Here is an 8,540-nt window from a genome sequence, read left to right on the forward strand (position 1 = left end):
AAGGGATCTAATTTTATGACGAGACTGGAACTCCTCCACCTTCAACCAGAAACAACTGTACCTGCTTTTTAATTAGACACAAAACGCCCTTCAAAATAAGAGAGCTGAAAAGAGAGTAAATGATGAGAGAAAGAGTGGATCAGTGGGAGGCCCAATCCCCTCCGCCCTTTCAAGATCTTTCTCTGCACAGAATGAAAGAAAAAAGTCCAAAATACTTTCCTGTCCACTTAGATTTTATATTCACCTAATAAGACGATGGGAAGAAAATATCAGAATAAAATAATCTGACATTTTTTAAATCTGTGGCCCTCCAAGAGTCTGAGTCACGTGTGGAGGCTCTCAGAACCGACGTCCTACACAGCGCCAACACGTTACTCTGTTTAGATAACGACTTTTCACTGTCAGCCTGTGATAACACCTTTCTATGAGCCTGATGCAGCCATCTGCTTCATGTCAGCACCACCGTATATTGGGTTAATTCTGTTGGTTTATTTGATTTAGCAAAACAAACAACATGACAGATTTTTAGGACTCAAAATATTCTTCAGGTTTCAGCATAGAAACCTGTTGGTCCACCTATTAGAGGAAATACAAGACTTTGGAAAAGTTGTATCTGTAAATATGTTTTTCCTCTCTTTATAAAATGCAAAGTAAGTAAACAAAATTAAAGTCTAAATTGAACCAAAATTTGATGTTTCTGCTTTTGCCTTCAAACCAGAATCAATTCTTAAGCCACCCGCGTTCAAGCAACCACTTTCGATTAAAAGTTTATGTAAACGCACATATGTGAGCATTTCAGGCTTCAAAATCTCATCTTCATGCTACACATTCCCACTCTCAACTCATCATATATGGACATATGTTCCTGGCCCCCTCTGTCTCACTTTTTGACGTTTTTAGTGTCCCCAACTCGTTGTTTTTTGACGTGCAGGCTGTTCACATTAAATCGCGGGTCCACAACCCTTGAGATGTGATATTGGACGCGGTTCCTGACACAGTACCAGGTTAGTGTTATAAGGAAAGCATTTGGACCCTACCCTGCATTCGAGGGGCAGGATCTAGTGCACACCCCATATAACTACCCCAAGTGTGGGGTTTCAGGCCTCCAGGTCATGCTTAGGATTAGGCCCTCAGAGGGTAAGGTTCTAAATGGTGATAATTGGACAGAGGAAATAACTGGTAAGGTTTAGGATCCTACTCCTGGGTTAGGGTCCAGTCCACACCCCAGAACCGGCCCAGTCCCTGTCCTGGTCCAGCACCTGTATAATACCAGTCTACGTTCTGAGGGTTGGTGACCCTTGATTAGCTTATGCATTTCTTCCCTGTCTATGGCCCAGTACCAAGCGGCCCTCGGACTGGTTCTGTTTCGTGTACCGGAGGTTGGGGATCTGTGATTTAATGGGAACCGCCAGGAGATCGAAAATCAACGAGTTGGGGGACACTGAAAACATTAAAAAGTGACGCGTAGAGGGCCCAAACCATACGTACATACATGACGAGTTGGGAGTGAGAATGCATTGTTTCATGCATTGCTTTACAAGTTTCTGGACTTCCTTCAGGCTCTACGTACAAAGCGCACAACTATTGAATGCACATTGAAAATTAAGGTATTTAAACTTTGACCAATCAGGGACTTGGATTTGATGTATGGATGGCATACACTTTTCATTCACAGAAGTGCCAACTGTTTAAAACTTAATCATGGAGGAGGAATCAATAGTTATGGGTTGTGACCTGCCAGAATTCTATGACATCAAGTTTTTCTTATCGTAATAGAGCTGTGAATGAAAAAGGCTGGTGCAAGATTCAAAAGATTTGTACAACTTCAACATTTCGCACCAAGCCTTCTTCAGCTGTGAGCACAGGAGCTAGTATCAGGTAGTGACAGTGCAGTATGAACACCATATGCTCAAAGCATGTTCAAGAACATGCCCAGTGTGAACGTTGCACAAAGTTAAGAATTTTGCAGGATTATGATCATGTGTTTGATCAGTCAGTTCTACCAAACAGGTGCTGATAATCATCATTGTCACATGGAGGTTAAAACCCAGTGTTGAAGTGAAACAGAACGAGCTACAAAGGAGGCTTCGAGCTGGGTAAGGAAGACTTCTACCAAGATGAGGCTGTTCAAGACATGCAAAGATTGAGCACAACAAGACACTTGATCTATTAGCAAGGAACGTCCAAGACAAAAGCTCTTTTGGAGAAACACTTAAGCAGAAGTTGAGGATTGTAGATGCAGTGTTTAGCCAAGGAAACCTACAGCAGCAGATGGAAGACACATCAAGCTCATTGAAAACAAGAGGATGTCCAGCGGTGCGATCCAGGTACACTCGTCTACTGCCCAAGCTGTTGGAAGTGATGGCATGGCCCGATCTTAGTATCATGGTGTGTGTTTGGGATTACATAAAGACATCCACGGAACATCTGTGTTTGGAACAACCAACCAGCCGAGTTTCATTAAACTGTGAGCAAGTGAAGCCAGAAGAACTAATGCTGTTTAGAAGGCAAAGATTGAAAACTCTAAATACCGATTTGGTTTAGACTTATCTTTTTTTTTTATTCTAAGTATTTTGTTAATTTGTTAAAAAAATGCAAAATACTTCAATATCTGAATACATTCTTTCCTTACAGCGCCACTTCCTTAAAACTTTAGTTCAATACTGTTAGTCAATGAGAGAAAGGACAAAGAATGTTGGATAAGAGCATGAAATTAAAATGTACATAATCTACTATCACTTCTTTTGTCTATCATATTTCCCTCAGCATAAAAGTAATACACTTGCAGTTTATTTTATTAAGTAAACTTGAGTAAAGGTATATGTATAGCAAGCCAAGAAGGTGTCAAGTAGGAAGTGTACTAAGACTACAGTCACATATCCCAAAATGCCACCAATCAACAACCTAAATTCAAGTTTCTTAGTAAATTCGGCAGGTAGCCGCTTGGCGGCATTTGTAATCTAATTTGTAATTTTTACACACCACATGGCGACTGCATAGCTTTTAAGAAAAAGTTAAAATTTTACAGTGACCAGACTTTTCGACATGGGGCAGTGGCTCCATATTTCAATGTCAGTCTAGAAGTCTAGAGACAGGGCAACCCATTATCATGTCCCCAACCCATTTTTTTTTTTTTTTGGTCTGCTGGATTTTTAAATTAAATCAAGGCTCCCCCAACCTCCGGGTCGTAAACCGGCACCGGTTAAGGTACCGGTGCGGTATGTAGACCGCACCGCACCTAACCTTAACCCGGTACCGGTTTTGGACGCAGACCAGACTGGTGTTATGGTATACCGGATTAGGGTACCGGTACCAGCCATGTCCAGAGGTTAGGTCCGCGTCCGGTACCAAGTCAGACAAAAAAACTGGACCCCTGATTTAATTGGAAACAGCCAGCATGTCAAAAAAAACAACGAGTTGGGGGCACCCAAATCATCAAAAGCTGACTTGGAGGGGTCCATAATCATGCGTCAATATGTGACAACTTGGGGATGACAATGTAGGACAGGCAGGAGGCAATAATAAGAGGCCCCCAAAATCGTCTGATGATTGGCTGATTTTAGACTGCCACTGTCCTCCAGCCTCTCTACGTCTCTGCTAACCACAACAAAACATACAAAAATTTTTTAAAAAACTGCTGATTTCTTGTCAGGAAGAATGAATAATTGAAGTCTTACTTTAAACAGATTATTTTGTTAGGAGTTTAAACTTAATCTCCTTTCAAACAAACTTTGAGAAATCCAAACTTTTTTCTCTCTGTACTCAATGTTCAGAAGAAAACAGATAAAATGAAAACAAAGGAAAGTTTTTTTGTCTTTTATCTTTCTCACTATTGTTTTTATTTTTCATTTCAAACCTGATGCAATTTTTGTCCAGAACTCATCATACTGGCCAATGCTTCCCTCTTTTTTTTCAAACAATTCTGACAATCATTTAAAAATGTTTAGCATTAACACCGTGATTTTTACATTTATGACTTAATTTACTTTAAAATCTACTTTCTGCAATATATCTTGTAAATTTGTGACTTTTTTACTTGTAAATTTACACCTTTTTTCCAATTTACAGGATACAAAGTAATTAATTTACAAAATTTAAGTGGAAGTGAGTATAATTTCTGTGATCTGATGTTTTTTAAAGAAAAAAAATATAAAATTTCTTTGAATTTAAATGTAAAAGCTCAATATTAGTTAAAACATTTACTTTTTTGTGGAATCAATCTTAGATTTCTAAAAATATTTTGTGTTGTCTTGATGAGTAAAATTCTGCAATAATGTCAACATTTTGAATTAAAACTTTATTTGTATTTTTTTTACTTCAATCTCCTAATTAACACAGTTTAAGTTAGGCTCAATATTACATTGTTGACCCTCCGGTAAATAAATCTCATGGTCATCTTTGCAGTGATACCAGTCTTTCTCAAAGCTCTCCGGTGTGGTGGAGGCGTGTTTGTGCCTCAAATATTAGATTTTATAACATAGCTTTTCCAAATTAGAATGACAATAAAGTCAAAGTGATGCCTAAACCAATAGCTAGCATCCAAAGCATTTGTGTTATTTCTTAATCCGCTTTTGTAAATTGGTTGGCGTTTCAGCTAAAATATCTTTCACCCTTTGGGAGACAAGTTTTCCCAAAAGCAGAAAAAAACAATTGCAATATTTTTTTCTTAAATAATTTTAATGATATTTGAGCTTGTTACTATTACAGCAGCTCTCTTAGAGGAGAGTCTTTTAAAGGACATAATTGTTGAGTGCTTTCTTCTAAGTCTTTTTTTTTACCCATATTGTACAGTGAATTCAGACCCACATTTGTGAAAAGTAGCCCTGGGAGTCCCCTAGTGGCCCCTGGCTTGCTGTAACAAGCATCTGAGGCCCCTGTGGTAAGTGCTCTCCAGGGACCCTAGCTCTGATCTGTTCGTCCCTGGGGCCCTGTTAATTTTTGCTCCACTCAGAAAACCTTGCAACTCTCCAATGCTCTCTTCTTCCTTCCTGTGGAACTGTTGGTCTCTTCCTCCTCTTCCTCCTCCAGTCAGAGTTCTTTCTCTCCCTTTTTTATGTAGAAGGTGTGCTGTCAACAGGGAGCTTGGCCAGTCTCATTAAAGAGCTGGTGGAGGTTGTGATGGTGACAGAAGTGTGCAGATCAGTGGTGGGGTAGTGTCATGGTTGGAGAAACGGTCCGTTAAGCAGATCCTGTTAATATTCTACTAAAATATCTCATGGATTAAGCCCACTTCCTGAAAACGATTTAATTTGGACGTTGTATAAACAAAGCTGAGAGGGCTCAAGTTCAAGTGGCACAATTATTGTTTCTGAACAAATTATATTTCATTCAAAAACATACTCCTATTTATATGTTTGGAAAATACTATTTCTACCTTGAAAAACAATAAAGGCAATGGAGAGCAAAATCTACAACAAAATGTTTTATGAAATCATTCAATAAAAAAGAAAAATCTGAGGAAATAAAACTACGGAGATACAGTAAAGTTAACATATTTTAAAATAAATGAAAAAATGCATTATCTCACAAGTCACAATCACACATACAGTATACAGTTGTTGCCATCCTTATAAAACTGAACACCACTTTTGTTATTATTGGGTGTCAGTAAAATGAATAATGTTCTTCACACATTTAAAAGAATTTAAAAGTAAAACTGCATTTTTAAGTATTTTTTATTAAAATTGTGGTGACTCAGGAGCAGATTAAAAAATGCCAAGTAAATAAGCTCTCGGTTGTGAGGTGGAACCTGCAGTCTCCTTGCTCACTCAAAATTAATAGACCATCAGGAACGTTTTTACAAAAGTTTAAAAGATGATTGGAGTCCACCGTCCTTGAAAGACCTTGCTTTGGTTTGAATTATGTCTGGGTCGGTTGTAATGGGTCTGATGTGCTGTTAAATTTAGCAAACTGCAGCATAGTTCAGCAGTGGATGCAGTTTATCATTTCCCGAAGTACAACTGGAAATGTTGTATCAAGTAAAGGAGAAAGAAGATAGTCAACAAAACTCTGGATCGTGCCTCAAAACAGTTCTCTGAATCAAGCTGTATGCATAACTCTTTGTGTATGCACATATTCCTTAATAATCCTGTTCTACTTTAGGGTAAAGGATAAGAGGTGAAATGCCACAGAGGTGTGTGTGAGTCACTGTTGTAAAATAGTCTCAGCTTCAGAATTTAGCCAGTTTGCTAACTTTCACAGCCTGTTTCTGTGTATTAAGAAGAGAGTGGGTTCTATCTCTGAATTGCGGGCCAAATATAGCCAAAGATAAAATGAGAAGTTTAATTGTCATTTTATTACTAATCAGAGGAAACCTCCCATTAAAGAGGGTGGAGAATCACCTAATCCTCATAGATAGGTGTGGACACAAGAGGAGTTTTAAAAATGTATTTGATAACAATATGGTTAAGTCAAAGGAAAATAAACATTTAAAGCAGTGGAACCCATCCCCCGGGCTGTGGACCGGTACCAGTTTTATGGTACAGTTGGCATCGGGTTGGGGGGGGGCACGATCTACATTATATCTATTTCATTTCTAATCTGGTTTTGAAAGTAGTTTTAGTTTTAAACTACTGGATTCTCTCCACTACATCCGACTCATTCTTGATGCCTGCCAAGGAACTCGGTCACATGTGGAAAATCCATCCACTCGATCGCTTAATTGAAACCAGCAACCCAATTTTTTGTTTTTGTTTATTTTGCATAAAAGAGCCGATGAGGAAACACAATAAGGGCTGTTGACTTCAAAATAGTAAAAAAAAAATCTTCATTTAGCAGACAAAAACTGAGTCTTTTCTCCAAATATGGATTTTTTTGTGACAGTTGTGCCATCTGACCACTATAATACTGCACAATATTCATCAGTCAGCTGTCAAATCTTATAAAGATTATACTAAAAAAGTATGATTCATGTAAATGTTTATATTTATAAAAAATCATTTTTGGGGATTTTTATTTGATTTATAAGTTATACCTTAAAACCTGGATGAGGCTTAAGGTAGAGTCTGATTTTTTAGCTTCAACTTTGACGTGACATCAAATTATTGGGCATATTTGTGAAAGTGGGACAATCAAGATAATTTGTCCACAGAGAAATAATATGGGGCTCGAAAATCAACAGCTGGAAGTTCCTCCCCACTACGGCAAAAGAGGGGCGGGGCACGTGAATTTGTCACCCAAATCGCGTTCGGTGTGACAGCACCTTTACACACGAATCTTGGAGAGTTGGAAAGAGTCTCACATTAGATTTGTGCATAAAAGCAGTTTAGAGTGTGTGTAACAAGCGATTTGTGTGTCATTTTTAAAGATTTATGTACGTAGTTAGTTTCAAGCTATTGTAATTTAAAGTTCTGCATGTGTAAACTGTATTTTTTTAATTTCATAATCTTAACACGTGTGAATATACAATTGCAAGTACACAAAATTTTGCTCTAAAATGTATGAGTTCAAGAATTACGCACACAGAAATTGGGGGGAGTCTATTTTCTCTATTTACACGTAGGCTCGTACAGACTTGTTCATGAAAATATTGTCTTACACTGAACCAGTCCGTGGCCTCAAAAAGGTTGAGGTCCACTGATTTAATGGCAAGAATTATTTAAAAAAAAAAAACAAAAAAAAACATTATGATCCCCATTATGTCAAAAGGAAAATCTAGAAGCAACATTTTGGATTAATTTTTAACATGGACAAACCAAAGACTGTCTTAGAAATTTAGTCAATATAAGTCAATGCTATTCTGAGGAAAAATAAAACTCTAGTAAACAAATCTGACCTTTTGAAACTTTTGTGTGTAAAATGTGTTTCTGAAATCTTTCCTGGATTTGCATTGATGTGACGCTTTGCATTCTCTCAATATCACACTGTCCCCGCGCTTCACCAAACTCTTTCTATCGGCCGGGCTGTGAAAGGGCTGGAGCACGGCAGGCTGGGGAAGGTCAAGGGGAGCCAAGGGGAGGTGTGTACACGAGGGAAGGAGGAAGGGGGAGCCACTCAGATCACACCAGGCAACTCCACAGGAGTGATAAGAGCGAATAAGCTGTCAGCGTGGGCGTCAGATGAGCCTTATTGTTCATATTTAGATGGAGAAACAATGGCGGGGTGTCAGGCGCCTATAGTTCATAATCTGCTGATGCTGACCAAGTGTCAGTGTGATCCATGAGCACAGAGGCTTCTGAATCCTTAAGCAATCCCCCGTAGGAATGTCATGGGGGAGAGTACAAATGGGACAGCATCTGCCGGACTATAGATAGATAGGTATAGCAGGAGGGGAGAGAATGGAAGGAGGGCAAAGAAAAAAAAAAAGAAAGAAAGTGAAGATGAAAGAAGAGGAGAGTGAGCCAGGCTTGAAGAGGACAAAATAGAGCACGTCAAAGGGATTTTGCCAAATGAACACCGGAGCCACATGTTCCCGAAAGAAATGAAAACTGCTGATTGTGAGGACAGCACCTGCGAGGAGAGAGGGATAGATGGATGGATGTTGGATTTGGTCGGAGAAAGGGAGAAAAGGAGGAGGAGAGAAACAAGGCACTGATTGTGCA

Source organism: Oryzias melastigma, linkage group LG16 (assembly GCF_002922805.2).
Source record: "Oryzias melastigma strain HK-1 linkage group LG16, ASM292280v2, whole genome shotgun sequence".
NCBI lineage: Eukaryota > Metazoa > Chordata > Actinopteri > Beloniformes > Adrianichthyidae > Oryzias > Oryzias melastigma.